The sequence below is a fragment of the Anomalospiza imberbis genome, chromosome 1, assembly GCF_031753505.1.
Source record: "Anomalospiza imberbis isolate Cuckoo-Finch-1a 21T00152 chromosome 1, ASM3175350v1, whole genome shotgun sequence".
Classification (NCBI taxonomy): Eukaryota; Metazoa; Chordata; class Aves; order Passeriformes; family Viduidae; genus Anomalospiza; species Anomalospiza imberbis.
The window spans coordinates 53,333,855-53,354,755 of NC_089681.1; the positions used below are offsets into that span (position 1 = coordinate 53,333,855).

General features: G+C 41.3%; 1 protein-coding gene and 1 long non-coding RNA gene across 4 annotated transcripts in view; one reads left to right on the plus strand and one right to left on the minus strand.

The window, feature by feature from the left end:
* Positions 1 to 8,448: 8,448 nt before the first annotated feature.
* On the minus strand, positions 8,449 to 11,859 carry LOC137475533 (uncharacterized). Its single transcript, XR_010999940.1, has 2 exons — positions 10,762 to 11,859; positions 8,449 to 10,662 (listed from the first exon to the last, which is right to left on the minus strand). It is a non-coding gene; the product is annotated as an uncharacterized lncRNA (long non-coding RNA).
* Positions 11,860 to 12,648: 789 nt separating this feature from the next.
* Positions 12,649 to 20,901, plus strand: part of LDLRAD4 (low density lipoprotein receptor class A domain containing 4) — a 277,773-nt gene continuing 269,520 nt past the window's right edge. Inside the window, exon 1 of one of the 3 annotated variants that reach the window (XM_068192975.1) lies at positions 12,649 to 12,769. The gene's annotated coding sequence lies outside the window, so the exon portion shown is untranslated. The remainder of the gene's footprint in view (positions 12,770 to 20,901) is intronic. The other 2 variants (XM_068192995.1, XM_068192966.1) reach the window with 2 other exon arrangements.

The following is a 20,901-nucleotide window of genomic DNA, read 5'->3' on the forward strand; positions in this document are numbered from 1 at the left end:
CTTGAAAACCTGCTTTCTCAGGAATTCCATTCATATATGCTGAAATGCTAACATGAAGGTTGTCCTAAGATGCTTTTGAGTTAATGTGGTAATGTGGGAGTTGCTAAAGCATTTGTTCAATGAGATGCATGAGTTGAGGACTTATTCGAGTGGGAGGCCAAACTTCCTCTCTGCAGAGGAAGAACTCCACAGTGCTCAGTCTAGTTAATATATCTCAGGATATGAAACTTTATAAATAATGATATCTAAAGGAGGCAATTTATGGTTCCTCTTACCAAGAATTTGCCTTACTTGTTTATCTGGGGATAGGATGAGGTCCGTTTTCTATGTTAATATGATAGGCCTAATCACTAGCAGGTCAGACTAATATATGGTCTCTTAAATGGAGCTTTCTGTTGAAGATGAAGATGTATTTGTCCTCAGTCCCAAAATCCAAGAGGTCGTGGTCTCAAGCAGATAAAACAGCCATACATGTGAAGTCAGACACAAACTCTGAAACAAAAAAGGCAAACAGTATATTTGAAGTGAAATCCAAGTAGCAGTGATGTGAGTGCAAGGGTGGAACTGCAATCCTAGGGCCATGAGAGAATGAACTGGAGGAAAGGTGAAGTCTGTTGACCTGTTCTGGCATGGTGCCAATGTGCACCACTATATCCAACTGGGAGAAGTAGAAGGACCTGTAGTGGAGATAGTTTGACTTGATCTTGTCTTCTATAGTGCTTAGGGTACAGGTCTAATCTTGAAACTCCACATTCCTGAACTTCTGGCTTTAATCACCAAGAACACCATATTCTTACAAGGACTTTCGGTCTTCCTAGAGGGACTTAAGGGACTTGCTAGTTGCTTAATGCAGCATTCTTGCATCCAGATCACAGAATCACAGAATCATTAGGTTGGAAGAGATCTTCAAGATCATCGAGTCCAACCCATGCCCTAACACCTCAACTAAACCATGGCACCAAGTGCCACATCCAGTCTTTTTTTAAACACATCCACGGATGGTGACTCCACCACCTCCCTGGATCAGTACTGCTATTTCAGCATCAAGCTTCTGTAATTGTCAGTCTCAATAAATTGAAAGTCTCAAAGCACTGAAGGGTAACACCGTGTCTATTGTAGCTGACTCTTGCAATGTTTGTTTGAGAAACTACTCAAGTACTGTGGCAGTTCAAAAGTGAGTGTTGTTGCTGAGACTACTTACTGAGACGCATCTGAAAGAAAGGATTTTTCTTTCATACAGCTATTGTGTCTGATCACCTTTTATTCACTTTGCTTAGAACTCTGGAAGGAAGAGTGATGTGAAAAAAATCTGTAGCTCAAAATTTGTATTGAATGGTACTCTCTATTACAACAGAGAAATTTATTGTATAATCATAATGTTTCCTTCTTCTTAAAAAAAAAAAAAACAACTATAAAAATATTTCTTTTCTGAAATTGTCCTTGAGGTGACTCACAAATCTAAACATTTTTTAACTGGAAACCTGCAGTTAATCAAAAAGCTACATGAAGTATGCCTTTGCAGATCCCAAAGAGGACCATGCAGCAGAAAATGTCTGTACCAACCATTAATGTAAATGGGTGTTCCTGAAGGTGCAATGGAATGTTCCTGACTAAAAGATATCTTTAATCCCTTTCTGAAATGGAAGTTTGCTATTCAGCTGAGGGCCAACTGATCATAAAAGGCTTATTATGAGGCTGAGACATTGTTGGGTCTGGATACTCTTTGAATGGCATCTCGATGTCAGCCTAGCCCCATGCTGATTTTTCTTTCTTTCTCACTCTTAGGGAACAGCTAAATGACACATATTCTTCTTCCTGCTGATGAGGTAAATTGTAAACATCCCTCTAGACTCTCAAATTCACCTGCTAGAGTGATCTGTCTCAGCTGTGGCAATGCAGTTTCTTTTCATGCAACTAATGGGACAATTATATCAGAATGATGAGATCATGCCTTTTGCTGAAAAGAATAGGGATCTTTCATGAACAAAGAGAGCTTTATTTACATCTTTACAAATAAAGCACCATTTTATTCAGTGAAAGTGGGTGACTGCTACAATTTGGGTAGGCACAGCATGGCATGAAGGTGAACTCACTCTGTAGAGTGGTAGGTAGAGCTTTGGTGTGGCTGTCTCAAAACAAAATAAGCAGTGCTTTGGGCTTTTTTCCCTGATTACACTGACTAGTAGACTAGTGTGCAGAGAGTTCTGGTATTGCCTAGGTAAACCTAGAGACCGTTGAAAGTAATTTCATTTGTTTGCTAAATAAATGTAGAGAACCTGTCTTGGTCTTTTCAAGACTTTTTATGTAAGTAGATTTTGTGCGTGTAAATCAAAGAGTAGCAGCGGATAGTTCTGTACTCTTGCGGAGCTACTGTGACTCCTAATTTGATCCCAAGTTATGAGCCGTATCTGAACAGAAACATGGAAAGTATTTTCGTTCTTGATTCTTTAGACTTATATATTTGTACAAGAGAAACCCCACTGACATTGCTAAGAAAAATACATGAGTCTGAGATATTTTTACAGTTCCTTCTTTAAGCTGCAAGGCATATTTTTTCTTTTAAAACTCATTCAGTGAATACTAATTTTAGTCTGACTTTTGACACTGTTCTAAATGACATCTGGATTTCATATAAAATCATATGTCTAGTACAAAGCTGAGACTGCCCACTGACAAATAAATTCCTATGCTCATGTAATTCTCTTTAGGAACAGACAAATCACAGCTATACTGACTCCTAAGTTGTTTTGGTTTTATTTCTGGTAGCAGACGTGATTCTGAGGCCTCTTTAAATGAATGCAGCATCTAGCCTGTGCCTGGATCATTGCAGTTACCTACCAAGCAGAGCCTATATCAAGTTAATAGAAGGCCTTTTGGATGGGGAGAAGTCTCCGTGATATTGCTCCAGTTTTCAGCATTTGGGTGAGTGGTTTGTGGAACCAGGGAGGCCCAGTAGGTGAGAGGATGACTTGGAGCCCCTTCCAGCAGCAGCTGGGCAGCCTCTGGCTGCGTGCCCCACGCAACTGTTCAAGCGGCGCAGGCACCGATGTTCCCTGCCAAGATTTCCATGCTGCTGTTGGGCTGCGGTGCCAGGAATGGGGTGGAACAGAACAATATCTTCTTTGCTCTGCTGCCTTGCCCCCAGCAGAAGGGCAGATATTTGGAGGGAGAAAGGGCTTGGAGATAACATTGTGCCTGTTTGCCTGGGGAGGCTATGAGGTCTCTGCATGGCCTCGCAGCATGGGGTGTAATTCAAGTTGTCTTGTTGCTCATCTTTCATGCTTTCAGAGTAACAAAAGGAGTACAGCAGAGGAATAAATACATAGCACTGTAAAAGCTATAAAGAAAAAACAAATAAACCTTAAGAAATTAGTTCTAAAACCTGACAGCAGGAACAGTCTCTATTGTCTTAAGAGTTGTTGAGTTTTGAAGTTTGGGATAGTTATGTGCTTAAAGACTGTGAATGACATAGCCACAAATAAACCTAAGCAGATATTTATGTGCCGTTGTTTGCACAATAGTAAAAAGTCTCAAGTTTGAGGAACAAGGACATTATTTCACACATTTTCACCTTGCCAGTAAGACGTGGCTTGAAGAAGTGAAATTTTCTGGAAACAAGGTAACTTAGATTGGCATAAGCTCCAGGTGTAGCTGTATTTTATCAAAATGTTGCCAGACTGTCTGACACAATGTAAGTGCATGTATATCGAGAGTACACATACACGAATAACCTGCTCCGTCTCTAACTACTCATTCTAAGGAAATGACTCCAAGTCAGCTGTTTTGCATTAACTGCCTGCATGCAAATTGTTATTGTCAGGTCAGTGTGAGCCAATTCCAAGCCGTTTATTTTCTTGGTTCAGGACCAACTTCTTTTGCATGCGCTGCTGGGGCACAGTATACATTTTATAGAAAACAACTGAAGATTAACTGATTTATAGTAAACTTGACATCCTAGCTTAACTTGTGACAATTCCTTCATGGATTCCCACTGTTAGAGTGTGGTGTTGTCAATATGCTACTGAACAAGAGCAAGATGTTAATCTCCACAAGTGAGGCAAAGTTTCTACCAAGGGGAACTTCTTTCCATATATATTGCTGATTCATCCTTTAGGCAACTTCCACTCTATGCAATGAAGGTCAAACTACTCTAGAAATGGTAACATAATAATAGAAAAAAAAAAGTAGAGGTTAATCTCACAGTGTAATTTGACTCATATTTCTGCAAGTGTTAATATTATATCAGAAGAATTTCCAAAGTTGCATTACTTTGGAATGGTATTTTTATTTTTCAGTGTTAGGATTACAATCTATCATGTCACTTAACATTTTAAAAAACCTCCAAAACTCTAGTATATGGCATCACTGCCTATTGTGTGAATTCCTAACCTAGGAAAACTGGTTCACTTGTAAAAGTCTGTATTATACAGTGTGTAATCTGTCCCATTTCTAATCAGTTGCAGAAGACTATCCTGGAACATAGTAGTTTCCCTCTCCATAGATTTGAGAGAGAAAAACAGGGGGGTTTTGTCCATCTCATTATGTTAAACATCTGAATTGAGGTATTATTTTCACAACATGGCAGGGCACATCTCACTACTTGTAACACTCACTTGAGAGATGTACTTATGACCTGTTAGGATGGTACCTATAAAGTAGAGCTTTAAAGTTAAGATTCTGAGATGTATGAACTCTTTTTTCCTTTCACATGTTTTGAATATTTTTTCCAGTATTGTCTTGTTTAAAATAATGCAGCTGACAGTGAAGAATGCTGAAGATGGTGCCCAAGGAGTAAACATTGTGTTAAAGGAAAAACATGTGAAAATCTGTAGCTTTTATGTATTTTGCACTTTTGCAACTTGTTAAATTGATGCTAAAGTAACTGTGAAAGTGCCTTTTAATAGCTTATTTTGTATTGGCTTCTGTTCTTGGTGTCTGTATGGTATGTTAGCATCTGTAGGTAACCTGCCAATATATGAGTTGCTAAGGAAGTATCTGAAAGAAGACACAGCAAGTTATTGGAGGAACTCCTGTTAATGAAGTCCTACAGATCTGAGCATTAGAGAACAGTTTGTCTTTTTGCGAGCAGTTTGTGATCTAGAGGTTAGAGTTTGAATGCAATAATGAATTCTGCCACTCAGCCCTCTCTGTAGTAGTTTTCTTGACTGCAGAATAGGAATAATGCTTGTGTATGCCTGGCTTGGTGAGATTGAACTGATTAATGACAACAAAATGCTTTGAGAGCCTTTAATGGAAGGCATTAAACAACTGCATGCTATGCAGATTTTCAATATTAAAAATATATTATAGGTGATATGCAAAAACAGTGGGGAGAATTAAAAAAAAGTCACTGGGATTCATTTAACAAGAAAGAGCATAGAGAACAGTTCCTAAGATCCCTCTGGGAGGAGTTACCTAGAAGGGAATAATATAACATTCTAATTTGCAGTATTTCTGTAATCAGTTGTGAAAACATTTTTCCAGACATGAAAAAATGCATTTGCTTAGAGCAGCAGAAGAAGCAAAGCAGGTCAGCAGCAGGTTCCACTTGTGCTTATTATGGACAATATAGATATCTGATTTCGTGGTCACTGTTAGCCTGGGGTCCCTGAAGGTGATGTTTCTATTAGGCATGAAAACCACTCATCTACTATACTATATGACAGTATATGCAATTTGATTAGTGTCCTTCATCCAGCCTATTTGTTTTAATTTAGTTGTCTTCTCTGATAGTAAAAAACTTAAGATTTTCCAATGCTGCATTAATGCAAAGGCTTTAATTGAAAAGAAGTCCAAAAGCAGAAGCAAAAAAAACCCAAACCCAAGAAAGAGAAAAGGAGGAGTTGTATTAAGTGGACACTGGGAAGTTCTCAGAGCTCTGCAGCTTTATCTTTTGGGAGAGTTGAAGGGCAGAACCAGAAGTACTTTACTGGAAGGGAAGGGTTCTTAAAATGATGGTAGTTGTATTTTAAAGATTAAGTGTTGAACAGATGCCTCTGTACTGTACCAGAGAAACAGTGAAAATGTTCCCTATTTCCAAAAATGAGGGATTTTTTGTAGTGCTTAAATAGAAAGAGAGAAATACTCTAAGGTGACCTGAAGAGAAAGAACGGGGTGGCTTTTAAACACATGTGGAAGAGTCCAGTTGTTGGGAAGGTAGGAAGATGGGCAGCTGAATAGGAGTTATGATATTAGTGACTATAAAACCAGAAGATTATAGTTTGTAGTACTGATTTTACCATTACAGTTAAACAAAAGATGATGATTCTGTTCTTGGTTATCAGTTCTATTATACATTCCTGTCATATCTCTTTCTTCATGTAAGACTTTTCAAGGTTTTGGAGTTTTTGGCTCATAGCTTCATTTGATGTAGTAGGTGGACAACACATTGTTTATTGAATACTTTTTCTGTAGGTTTTGTGTGTGTGTGTGTAAAATGAGTCTGATCATTTCTGTTCTACTGAAGTCAGTGGGATTTCTGATGGGAACCTGAAAAGAGGATCTTTTCCAACAACATTTGTCAATTCTTTCATTTACAAGTGCTTTGCAAACTAATTACTTACCTCACATACAGTAGGACTGGTAGCTAAGGAAGTAATTTTGGAAATGTTTTTAGAGAAAAAAGGGGTTTTGGTAATACATTAAATCAAAAAGTGTAGAATAACAAGCAGTGAATAGCTGCTTTGTGATCCAGTAGACAGAACACCACAGAATAAACCAGGAGAATTTGGATCCGTTCCCGATTATTCCTGTTCTCACAGCAATTCTTAAAGCAAATCATATTTCTTTTATAACTTAAATTCTGTATCTATATAATTGAAAATTGAGACTTATCCTCCAACACAAATCAGTCTGAGACTTTGGAAGCATATTAAAAATATATTTGGGAAATGGTATTATAAACAAAAATCTTGTACCTTTCAGGTGGCAAAGACTTTATTTTGCAAAGCTGAAAACATACCTATGTAAAATTTGTTTGTAAATTAACGACAACAGAGTACATCCTGTAGAACATCCAGGTTAAGACAAGAATTTGTTTCTTATTTGATGATCAAATATTGCCTAATTGCTACATACATTATTGATTCTGTGTAATAAGATGTAGCCCAGCCCCTCTTACACAAGGCATGTCATTTCTCTGTTTATTATGGTAATGTACATGGTATTATCTTATGAGACACAATTTGATTCCAGCCCTTTTTCTTGGTTCCTTGCAGAGAGTTTTGGCATCAAAGCTTTCTTGGCTGATTTATCAAATGCTGAAGGTAGACCTGGCAACCTGATCTGTGCTCACTCATTGTGAACTTTTTTATTTTAGGCCACGTTTTAGGAAAAATAGGGTGGCATTGCTGCTGTTACAGTTTGGAGAGTCCTGGGGTCCTTCTGCTATTGATAGTGCTCACTAAGTTTACAGTCTGACATTACATTTTATTTAGCATCAAAACCTTTTTTAGTTATGTCCACCATGATAAGAAAACCAAAACATCTCTTAAAATGTGTGGGATTATCCAAAACTGAGATTGACATCTAGTGATGGATGCAGGTGTGTGGGTGGAATTGGCAGATGAACAACGCATTGCAGAATAAGCTTGTGTGTGTGTGCACCCAGGAACAACAAATGACCTGGAGTCTAACTTCAGTGAATGACTAGAACAGGGAGAGAATTTTCTACAACAGGAAAATAAGTAATCTTTCTTGTGCTGCCCTCCTTACATCCATTTTCTCCCGCCCCTGCAAGGTGGACGGGTGCACTCACTGGGGTGACACAATTTCACACCACAGAGACATGTTGGAAATACAGTCTGGGTCCCGTGTCTGGTCAAGGGGCTCTCCATTAAGCCCGTCTTCACACATCGGCTGGGTTACTGAGGTGTGTGTCAAGGCCTAGCACCTCACTGAAGCCCAGTGCAGACTGAGGCCTCCATCCCTCTACAACTGAAACATTAGAATTTGAATTAAGATCTTGAACCATTTTGGAAAATTTCAGAGTATTTTCCTAAAATATTCAACAGACCTTTTTCCTTAAAAATGACCAAAACCATAATGGCAAGCGTGTGGTTTTTTGCATGTTACCGATTTTTAAAATTCTGAAGAGATTTGATTGCCTGCCATTAGTTCCATAAATTGCCTGATATAGAAATTTTCTCCCCTGATGTACTATGGTTAGTCTAATCAGGAAGGAGAGTGGAAGCCCTTGGAATGAATGACCTTTTGGGAATCATACAAGAGAAAGAATATCACTTCCTGGCTTTAGTGTCATGTTTTTCCCTGTTGTAATGCTTCTCTCACTAGACTCTGCTATGATAATAAACCACCAAAAAAACACCAAACCACCAAAACCAAGCCCTGCCCCCCACTCCGGAGGCTAGATTGAGTGGGGATTTTTAGAGGACAGCATATTGAAGGTGTTTCTATCCTGTGTACTGCAGGATTCCAGTAAGGCTGCAGTCTTTTTTTTTTTTTTTTCAAACCAGCCCCAGGTTTAGAATTATAAGCAGTGCTCATCTGCTCATGGTGGACAACTGGGAGAGGAAACTGGATGTCCTGCAACAAACCCTACCAAATACTTTTCTGACTAGTTTAGGTATTTTATTTGTAGCATGCTTTTATGTGTAGTTTACCAAGGCTGGTTTATGACGTGCCCATATGTTATTTAGCTGTGTTCTTACTGTGGTTTGAGTGTTTTTAATTTCTTCCTCCTTGTTCTCTCAGCGTAACAGATAATAGGAATCAGCAATACTTGAAATACACTGATCTGTGGCTTCCTGGTGGGAAACAAGATGAGTCACCAGTAGCTAAAACCAACAGCCTTTATGTCCCTGGATTCAAAATTGTTCTTCTCAGTAAAATTGTTCAAATACTCAGTTTCCCCACTGACTTCCTCCCTAGCAGTGCAGCAGACTGCCAGACTGGGAAGGAAGAAGTGATAGCAGTTACAGCATGTGTAACAAGCTCAGAAAAGGGGCCCTCCAGGGATGGATATGGACACTCGGACCTAAGTGCTTCACCAGACTGTGTATCTCCTACCATATCTAATAGCATGATTGGGCCAAGTATTTGTTATAGGACAGCAGAGATTCTGTCTGCCAGGTTTCCTTGGTCCTTGCACTGGGGTTCTGGACACGGCAGGGGTAAGTGGTGCTTCTGTTGTTAAGCTACACCCTTAGGAACACAGCACCTTGCTGTCTGTCAGTAACACTGAAATCACTTTTACTATCAGATGAACAATAAAGTAGTAAAAAAACCCAACAAAACACCCAACAGTCCAAATATTAACTATACCATTGCTATGTTTAGAGAGGAAGATAAAGAAAAAAAAAAAGAAAATCACACACAGATCTGCCTACAGATCTGCCTGCACCTTAAATCAGTTATAAGAATTTTCACTTTTTTATCCAGGGAGCAAACAGTCAGGATGTCTGTGCAGCCTTGTGGATATGAGAACTCAATATCATGATACTGTGAATATGGCTTTCACTTGAGATTTTTTTTTAAACTTTTTTTTTTAAGATAATTTTTTTTTTTTGTATAGCCAAACTCTCCCTGGAATTCTCTTTATAGTGAAACCTCTACACAACTCCAAGTTCTCCTATGATTTATAACTTTGTCAGGGAGAAAATGTTAACACTCCCCTTTAACTGTCTCTCTAAGCTTCAGAAATATTGACATTCTTCAGACACTTTTAAGTGGAGCAAGAACCTGAACAGAGCTTTAAATGGAAATCTTGGTGATTAAAAGGTGAAGTAATTTGTATACCTGAGGAAATGTCCCCTGGTAGGTGCCAGTATGTTAGGCTGCAGGTTCTCTCTTCCAGAGACATCTTGGATAGGAACAAGAGTATCAGCAGCATGGAGTGTTCTTGGCATTTCCCTTTCCAGACGTGCATCCATCACAATGCTTTCTGAGCATGTCTGTGCATTTTCATCAGATTTTGCTGTCCTCCTCCTCCTACGTGCCCAAAATATCCCAAATTGCTGTCAGGGGAATCTTTTCACTCAAAAGGTATTGTATTGGAATAATTTGTTACTTGGTAGGTGATTTTGTTATGCTTTACAAGGTTTTCCATGGGTTAGGATATTCCTCTGCACATGGGAAGACTCTCTTGATGGAAGTGAATGACTGGCATTCCTTGAGAAGTCATTGAAGGGAATACAGCTGAAGTGTGTCAGACTAATTTGTTATGAAGTATGTACAGTATGTAACAGGGCACTTTTGGAAATGGAGCACTTGACTCTTGGTGGCTAACTACAGAGCAAACTTAAAATCAAGTTTCTTCCAATTTGTTAGATTATAAATACATTAATTATAAATACCAAGTTATGGATTAACCCTGTGACCTCTTGATGATTTTTGCAACTTTCAGGACAAGCAGCCCCAGTAATTATCCATATTACTGGAAGCTCTTCCTTTCTGTAGTGTTTGATGTTCCTTTGGCTCCTTGTGGCTTAATCCAAACTATGTTTGCTAAAATAATCTTTCACTGCTGTTCTGACTGTTTCTCTCATTTGGAAGTAATCTGGTAGTTCCCCCTTTTCCAGTCATATGGTGACCCACAGCACCTACTTGAGGCCATCACCTCCACAATCTTCATAGCTTGGTGCTCTGGGTTCTGGGTTGGCAGATTCCTGGCTCCTTCAAGCAGATTTACATCTTCCTTCCAACCTGCAATTTGGGAGAGGTGAGGCAAAAAGTGAAACAAGCACATTTGAATCAAACATGCACATGCTTAAAGTCAGCAATGTTTACACTTCTTTATGTTACCTTATCCCTGCTATTTATCCTCTTCATTCTTAGGCTCACAGGTATAACTGGGAAGGGAAAAGTCTGCAGAGTACATTGTGGATGGGAATGTGAACTGAGGATGATTCTCTAAATTAACAGAAATGACAGAATGGGCAAGTTTGGAAGGGGTCACAGTGGGTCATCTGGTCCAGCCTCCCTGCTCAAGCAGGGTCATCCCAGACCACACTGCACAGGATTGTGTCCAGATGGTTCTCGAATATCTCCAGTGAGGGAGACTCCACAACCTTTCTGGGTAACCTGTTCTGGTGCTCCCAGAAACAGGGATTTCTGTATTTCTGTGAGAATGGTATGTGCAAATATTCCTACATTTAAACATGTAATAGCAACTTTGGTTGCTATACTTGTAGCCAAGTGGTTTGGGCCTAGTTGAGATTAAGGTGGCATTTTTACCAGTTAATCCATACCACAGGCCTGCATCCCAAAGGATACTAACAGGGATAGGAGTAGGCCAAGGGCTAGCGAATGCTTGACAGTTCAGTGTGGGACTGCATCCTGAGCCTGGAATGGACAGTACCTGCAAGTGAACACAGGCAAGGCAGAAGCTGCCTTGGGTTTGTGCCTGCTGGGCTGTGACGTAAACTGGGTTTTCCTGTCTTGCAACATTTTTGGAAAAGTTAAAAAATTTCTCATTCTGCATGGGACAAAGTGTACTTTTTTTTGTTTCCCGCACTCTGTGCCTGTCCTGACCTTTACAGAGGTGCAGGGGCTGCCTGAGGGTTGGTGGGTGTGTGGCGGGGCTGCCCCGTGGATACTGGGGCTGCCTCCTTGCCACGAGTCTCTGAGCAGGGCCCTTCCCAGCCTAACGGAGCAGCTCACAGAATCGTTAGGGTTGGAAACGACCTCTGGAGATCACCTAGTCCAACCCCCCTGCCAAGGCAGGGTCACCTAGAGCAGGTGACACAGGAACACATCCAGGTGGGTTTTGAATGTCTCCAGAGGGGGACTCTACGACTTCCCTGGGCAGCCTGTTCCAGCGCTCTGCCACCCTCAAGGTAAAGAAGATCTTCCTCATGTTGCAGTGAAACTTCTTTTTTAGGTTATGGCTATTGCTTCTTGTCCTGGTGCTGGGCACCAGTGAAAAGAGTCTGGCACCATGTTCTTGGTACCCACCTTTGAGATATTTACCTCCATTAATGAGATCCCCCCTCAGTCTTCTCTTCTCTGGACTGAACAGGCCCAGCTCCCTCAGCCTCTCCTCATAGGAGAGATGCTCCGTCTTTGTGGCCTCTGCTGGACCCTCTGCAGTAGCTCCTTGTCTTTCTTGTACTGAGGAGCCCGGAACTGGACACAGCACTGAGATGTGGCCTCACTAGGGCAAGGAGCAGGGGAGAATAACCTCTTTCGACCTGCAGGCCACATTCTGGATGCACCGCAGACTCCCACTGGCTCTCTTAGCTGCAAGGGCACTGTCGGCTCATGGTCAACTTGTCATGCACCACGACTCTCAGGTCCTTCTCCACAATGCTGTCCTCTAGAAGGTAAGCCCCAGCCTGTGCTGGCACTTGGGGCTGTTACTCCCCAGGTGCAAGATCCCGCACTTGCCCTTGTTGAACCTCATTAGGCTTCTCTCCTCGAAGGCGAGTCACGGGCGGCATTTCGGACGCCCCCCGCCGCTGTCGGGGGCCGGTCCCGCGGAGCCGGAGCCGCGCACATCCACCCGGCAGGTGTCAGTGTGGGCTGCGGGGCCGGGCGGGAGCGCCGCCTCCCCTCCCCCGCTCCGCCCGCCCCCCCGCCGGCGGCCCCCGCGCCCGCCCGCCCGCCGGAGCCAGACTCGCTGCAGACAGGCGGCAGCCAGCGGGGCGGGCAGGGCGGGGGGAGGAGGAGGAGGAGAGGCTGGGGATGAGTTGGAGGCAGGCACAGCCTCAGCGCAGGGAGAGCGGCTGCCGGAGACAGGCAGGGGGAGGAGGCGAGGCGCTCCGGAGGAGGCCAGCGCGGCGCGGGGGCGAGCGGCGGGGGCCGGCGGGAGGTGAGTGCTGCCCGCGGCGGCGGGGCCGGGGGCGGCCGGGGGGCGCCGCGTCAGAAAGTGCCGGAGAAAGTGCCGGAGGCCCGAGTTGAAGGTCTGTGAGCGTGCGGGGGACGAGGCGGCGGCTGCCGTGGGGCTCCGGCGGCGCTCGCCCACCCTCCCTGCCGCGGCGGGAGCACTGCCTGGCCCCCGCCGGGGCCGGGCTGAGCGCGTCCCTCCGCGGCACCTGGGGGCAGGTGGGGTTGCCGGCCGGGGCGAGGGCAGCGTGACAGGTACCGCCGATAGCGGGGGCGGCTGGGGCTCCGGGGGGCCCCGCTGCCGCCAGCCGCCGTCCTGCCCCGGCCGGCCCGGGAAGCAGCCGGAGCGGCAGCCCGGACGGGAGACCCCCGGGGCTCCGCAGGAGAGGCGGAGGCCAGCGGGGCTGCGGAGCCGCGGCGGCGGGCAGGGCGCTGGGGAGCACGGAGTGCGCGGCACGTCCTCTCCGGCTGCTCCGGAGTAAGTACCGGAGCTCCGTGCCGCTCGGTCAGGGCTGGTGCCGCAGCCCGGCTGCCGGGGACATGCCCGGCCCCGCGGGGAGACCCTCCCGGGGATGCCCGGCCGCGGTGCGCGCCCAGCGCCGGGCGGGCAACTTTGGCAGGGAGGCACAGCGGCAGTGCGGCTGCCGGGCTCACGCACCAGTGACCTATATTTGATGAAATGCCTTTTTTTTCCTTAAAAAAAAGTTTATTAGCAGACGTGTAGCTTTGCCTGCCTGTATTAGACGCCTGCCCGCACTGTTTGCAGTGAATATGTGCATCCCAAATTTCTGAATGGTGTGCCAGGTTTTCTGTCGTGTAGGTGGGTAGGTAGTTTTGTGTAGGCTGCGGTTCGATGCTTACTGAAGAGGCATACACACCGTTGTGTGTATGTTTAAGTTCAGTAAAGAACAAGCCGGAAGCAGGGAAGACTCAAAAGTAACTTTTGTTTTCTTGAGAAAACAAAACACACCTAGAATGGTACAGATTTTAGTGTGATTCAGAACCTTTTCTGAATAGCAAGTGGTGGTTGTGCAGGGGAACAAAAATCAGGTGAATAATTTTATATGGTGTTAAAAATACTGTTTGGTATTATAAAAGTTTGTTCATCTAAAGCCACAGACATCTCCTTGTCAGGATGGAAAGCTCCTTTAAGAGTTTTGTCTGTGCTTCCAAACCAGAAACATCCTGCATTAAAATATTTGTGGACTGGAAAGGTGCATCACGTAGCATGAAGAGTGAAGTGTCTCCAGCGTCATAAATCTGAAGCTGGCCAAAAGGGGAGAGAGTTTTTGCCAGTAAGAAAGCCCAAGGGACAATTACCAGTAGTCATAGTTGAGGTAAGAACATACATGCTGCCTGTGTAGGGGCAGTGTTCTTACTGGTCCTTCAACACCTGGGAATCTTGGTTAGACAGAACTTCAATTCTGCTTTCCAATTTCTTTGCTGGGAAAATGTTTTGGGAAACCTATTCTTTGGAATGATCCAGAGCTGTCTAACATACGATGCATCCTTGAGTAGGATTAAATTACTGTGCATGGTGCACACGTGTTTGATTCCACTAATGAACATATAAATATTATGACTTAGTGGCTGTAAATGAAAGGGGAAGTTTTGCTGGAAAACCAGTGCACTGGTGGGAAGCAGCCTGATCAACATCCCCTTGTCCATATTAGCTGAGATAGAGATGATAATCTGAACATCTATATCTGTACTGGAGTTTTAGCACCAGGTATTAAGTTACTGTGACACACAAAGTGACCAGCATGAGGAGAACTCAAATTGGAATGTGTCAACTCTACAGTTATGTATAGAAGTAGAAACACATCTTTTTGTATAATCAATGTTTATAGCAGCACAGTTAGTTCCAGCTCAGGTATGTGAAGATCGTTGTTGCATACACATAAGGCATATTAATATTCTGCAGTGAATTCAGATGCCAGAGTGGGCCTAAATGGCGATCAGTGTGTAACGCAGAATGAGTTAAGTGTGAGACACAATATTGCAGATCACTGGTTTTTGTCAACTGAAACATTACAGGCACTAGGCAGTGTTTGACTGATGCAGTTTTTAGTCTTCAGGACCTTAGACTTGTAACAAGAAAACTTGTGGAAGTAGAAGGAAGTTGAGATTCAAGATTTAGACACAGTTGTATTAAATATGGTGAGATTACAGCCATTAGGCAGTAGCTTAACCTAGGAATTTAGAACTAACCTCACCTTTTGTTATTTTTAAGTAGATAAAATGCTGTTTTCTTTGCACAGAACATTAAAGTGAGACTTGAATTGAGGAATTGTTGGTTTTCCCTGCATTGAAGGAAAATTTTTCAAGAGAAGATTGTGGAGAAGAGGGGATTGAAAGTTTTCTCTCTGATTATCTTGACCAAAATTTAGTTCTTTTTCAGCTGCCCTACAGTACCTGTCTAGTGCTGCCCTTCCACCAAAAACTCATTTTATGTCAATGACACTGTCTGAAATAATTTGGAATACTTTCCAAAAATGTGGATATGATGTGCCAGAAAGAAGTAAATAATTATTGAAATAATAGAGAAATACCTTAAAAGTATTTTAACTTAGCATAGTCTCTAAGAGAAGTGAAGTGTTAAAAAGTGTGTGCCTATCCAACAACTCTTGCATCAGGAGTCAAGGTTATTGCATTTAACTTGTGAGTGGTCTTGGAAAAGGTTTTTTTTTTTTTTTTTTCTTTCTTTCTGTCTGGTTTTTCATGGTTCAAAACAGCTCCCTGCAAGTACATTGCCAGTTACAGAATGCAAATACTTCTAGGAGTTTGGAGATGAATTTTTCTGCAGATTGGTTCTGTGGTAACCGTGAAATTCTTCAATGGCACCAATCTAGTATCAGCTGCTCGTTCAAGGCACTGGTGCCAGAACAGTGGTGCATCAGTTGCTGGGAATCCAACCCTGTAGTGAAATGATTCATGCATATACATTTTCTTTTCTCAGTTGACAGCTATTTTTAAGAATAGCTGTCTTGCCTAGAAGGTTGATATCTAAGCAAAGGCAGCTTAGATAGCTAAAAATTTCTTTCACACCAAACATAATCTTAGTACACTAAAACACTTAAATGGAATTGATTTTAATTGATTCTTGCTGAATCTCTGGTTCTAATTGGCCATTATAATGGGACCGTGGTGTTTTGGAGCTGATGTCAGGAAGTTGGCAATTTTTTGCATAAAGAAAGATGATGAGTTTGAAGTAGATGTCAGTTTGAAGAAACTTATAATAATAATGGGTAGTGATATCTATATGGTAGCATATTACTTGACTGACTTGAAATGAATTGGATTCTCTGGGTACACAAGCCTGAAGAAATGATCTTGAAATGACACAGTTGTCCAGTGTACTTTAAAATTCTCTGTGTGCTGCACGGGCAGAATATTCAAGTGAAGGAAAGCCATGGGCCTTTCTTTTTTCCGTTGTGTTCTTTTGAACCTCATATTTGAAAAAGAAATGTGATTTTTTTTTTTTCTCTTAGAGAGTTTTATTTGCTTAGTTCTGAGACTGTCAGTTGAATAATAGTAACTCTAAGGGGACAGCAGTAGAAAGAATGCTTGCAGGTGAATAAGCATGACATTACAGTGTGTCCTGTATTTCATGCTGGCAGAATGTCTCAGTATTCATCATCCATATTTATTTAGTATATGCATTTCTGTAGTGTATGCTTTGATTTAGCATATTTGCAGAATGCTAAATGTAGATGAATTTTACTAAATGCTTTTTCTTATTGTTTAGTTAAGCAATGGAAATTTTCAAGCACCAATATCATAATTCATTATCACTCAGCATAATAATTGGTAAATTTAATCTTCCTGATTAAGATTATTTTGGTCCCAAGAGACAAGGGGCTGAAAATAAGTAATTTTTGTGGTTATGCTGTGTCTGTGTTGTTTGTATCTGTTGTTCTTTTCTCTAAAATCCTACTACAGAGAACACACCGACCTTTTAAACTGTGTTTGAATGCTCTTGCTCTACATCAAAGTTTTCTTTCAGGTAGGAGACAGAAATTAAGAGGAATGTAAATGCATTTTTTCTTCTTATTGCCAATGGAGAGCTTTCCTAGATTTGAAGTAAGTTTTCTTAGTGCCAAGTGGTTGACTTTTCTAGAATAAAAATCCCTCCAGGGTATGCAAAAAGTCCTCTGGTTAATATATTGGCATTCCCAGAACCCACTAAAGCTTAGGCAGGTTGCCAGACACCACTTAATGAGGATGCCGAATGTCTGGCACAAATCTGCATGAAAACCAGCAAAGGAGCTGGGGGTGGAAGCGCATGTGGTGGGGAGAGGGCTGGGAAGGCGACACATACATACCCATAATTTATTTTTAATGTATGCATTTTGCAGAGAAACTGATCAGAAATCCTTACCACAGGATTTTGAAAACTTGCTGGGAGCAGGAGTCTGGATCCTTCAAACTGGGAGAGCTGTGTTCTCACAGAAACAGTTTTATTAGGAGAGCAGTTTATGAGTTAGGGGGTTAGTTTTTTGAGGAGAGCACCAAAAGAGTATGGATATGATAGTGATTTTATGTTTTATTATCTGCTAAAACTGAAAAACTTTTGAAAATGTTGTTAGACAATTTGGGTGACAGTGGAAGTCAGCAATTGCCAGCATCCACACAGAAAAGCTGTTAAAGTTACATGGCAGATATAGATAAATTACTGCTGCTGGGACACCTCTGCTCAGTGTAAACCTGTGGTGGGGGTTCTGCCTGATTCTGCTGAGCTTAGGATTTGCTACATGTTAGGTGGAATTGCACGTGTAATAGATTCTCTGATGGCTAGATAACTGTTAAAAGAATCAGTCATTCACCCAGATGAGGTATTTTTCCATAAGAGTGCCATTAAAACCAGAATATATTGGTTTGTGTTGAATCAGATACTTAGTCTTAAAGGTTGGCTGAGCAAACTTAGTTATATTCTGAACTGAACATCATTTCAGACATTTAAAGCGTGAAAATTTTCAGCATTTTTTCCTAGGGTTTAATCTCTCCATTACCTACCCAAAAAAGCATTTGTCCTCTATAGACAAATTTATAAACAGACATTTGGTTGGTAGGCATGACTGAAAATAATTTTTTAATCCAAAATAATTCTAACAGGAGTATTTTTTGCACATGGCTGAATTTGGAAATATGTATGCTTGTTACCTGCTTTTTAGTGCAGGTTTCAGTTGTGTATTTCACCATTTTGGAGAACTGTTCCTCTTTAGATTAATTCTGCTCATTAGAATAGTGGCACCTACTTGATGAGTATGGTTGGGTGGGACTAAATCAAAATCCAGATGCTCTTGTTTCGTTCTGTTTGGTTTCACTAAAGTGAGTTGAGAAATGAAAATATTGGACTTCAGTGCTGGTTGCAGTGGATAAAAGGACGAGTGTATTTTGCCAGTTGTGTGGGGATCTTTGCAAAGTTTTCTCTGTGTTGACATTGACTCCTGGCTGTCTATAGGACAGGGAAAACAAAAAGAGACTGTTGGACATTGTACCCACGTTTTTAATCTAGCATGTGTTTAAGATTAGTTCTAAAAGGCACTGCCTAGAAAAGTACAGTGCTGAAATGCTGCACATGAGAATGGAGCAGGTCGATGAAGTGTCTGTTGGAATGTCCTTGTCTTTCCATCTGCTGGTGTTCTTGATTTCTTCCAAGCTAACCACCCTGGTACCCTTTTTGCAAAAAACTGGTAATAAATCTGCTTCTGAAAAAATGTAGTCATGATAGTGAATTTGTATTGCCTGTAAAAGATGAGTTTGGAGATTTCAATTATTTTTAAAGTCAGTATTTCATTTAGATTCTATGTTCTGAAATTGTAAAAGATATACTGACCTTTGGGGAAGATGTGCTTTATTTCACGATTGTATGAGAAATACTTTGAGGTTTGAATGATTCTGTCATAACCTTGGACCCACTGTGTATTTAAGTTGTGATTTTAGAGGACAGTATAGGATTCTCTTAGGGTTTCTGTTAAAACAAATGTTAATGCTTAATAAAATAGGATCTAGAATCTCTCTCATATTGAGAAGAGACTGGAAAATAGTGTTTTCTTCTGGATAAACTCTGAAATGTACTAAGAGTTCCAAAATAAGTGTTGAGCATTGACTCATATTATCTAGCATATGCCATTATAAGGGTACTGTGTTTTGTCTTCAATTTTCAGCACCAGTACTGGATGCATCTTCAAACAGTACAGTACTCTGTTTTTTAAACACAAGTTCCACTCTTCAAAGAATTACAGGAAAGAAAACGCGTGACACTTTCATAATTATCTCTTTGAGTTGTGTGGTTGAGCCTATTATTTTGGTTTCTCACACCTGTAACCTGCTTGTTCTTATAGAGGGAAAGGAGGGGGCAGTCTGTGACTGAGATATGAAGCAATCTCTTTAACAGCTGCCTTCTTCCACTGAGACTTTCATGAAATTTTTCCTGTGCATTAATTAAAAGTGATCCATTATTACTTTGGACTTGTAAACACCTCTGAACATTCCATTAGGTGTTAATGACACATGAAGCAAGAAATAATATGAATCTGTTAGTCCTGTATCTAGTTGGGATGTACTTAGTATATGTAATTGCCTTGATGTAACAGTATTTATTAAACTGTTGGGTGTAAATGGTGTTGCTTCACTTTCTGTTTCCGCTCAGCCCTTAGTTACTGAGTGAAGTGATGCTAATCCATAGAGCCTATTTGGGCCTGTACTATACAGAATGTCAGCTGGATGGCTGCCTTGGTTTCTTGGAATCTTTCAAAAGACAAATGTGAGTTCTCTGGTTTCTGCCCTATGGGTCAGAGTTGAGGAGCACAGCAGAAGATGTGGGAGAGAAAATGTAAGGAACTCATAAATAAGGCAACTTAATCTCTATAGCTGTTGGACTGGTGCCTTTGGTGAGATACCCCACTGGTATGTGTTCTTCCCTTACATTTTCACCTCAATGAATGACTGGTTTTTTAGGTTTTCCTTAACTAGTGCTAAGCAAAAGTAAATTGAATGTTTGTAGAAATGCATGCAGATAAGGTTCCGTACTCCTAAATTAGAGATTGCACCTGGTCATATAAAAGTTAGACTTGGGCTGACTAAATCTGTTGGCCAGTGCAGTTAATGTGTAGATGTTTTGTTTTACAAAAGGTTTGTGTTGACTATAATTCTTCATCAAACTTATATAGGTATTAGGCATGAGAGAGAGTTCTGTGGATATTTCCAACACAGATGTGTTTAGATTTTGTGACCCTCTCACGTTCCTCTTGCTGTTGTAATAACCTTCCTAGCAGGCTTTTAGAAACAGCACATTTGAGATTAGGCTGTTGCAAGTACCCTATTTTCACTTAAAATGTCTTAAAGTATGAGTTATCCTTATTTAATTGGGAAGCCTCTAACATGTGATTCATCTGTCCAATTAAAGCTGCTTGGATAATGTAGAATGCAGGTACTCTTTGGTGGCTACTTTCACATAGCTTATAATAATATTTTTTTTTAAAAGCAACCATCTGTTGATGAACAGAAATACTGCCAGTGTTTGTCAAATGTGTGCTTTATCTGACCTGTCCTACTTAGCACCTTATGGCAAAACTTTCTCATCAAAGCATTTTACAAATATTTTTATTCTTACAGTGCCTTATTAGATGGGTGATAACAGTAGTCTAACATTTTAGTGTAGGGATTCATTTACCAAGGATTAGGGAGATAAATCTTTCTTCAGTTGCAAGAAGAAGTCACCTGCAGTGGCTACAGAGATGATGATTCTAACTTGCAGCTGTAGGTGAAAATGTTCTGTTCTAATCATCTTTACAGCCTTTTGAAGAAAACAGCTGGAATAATGTAAAGTTTCTACAGCAGAAAGCTCCAACAACCTATGTAGCCCGGTCTCCTTTTTCTCATAGGGAGTGGCTGGGCAAATAGGTAAATATCAAGAAACAAATACCACACTGCTGATGTATTAGTTTTTATAATGCACAGTAATGAATAGAAAAAAGCATTTGATTAATGATTCATAATTTTAAAATTACCTAAAAGCAGAGCAAAGTGAAAAGAATTAAAAGAAGTACAGAGAGGAATAAGAGGACCTCTTTAGTTTGTAGAGTGAGAGTTAGGTGTGCAAGGTATTCTGGA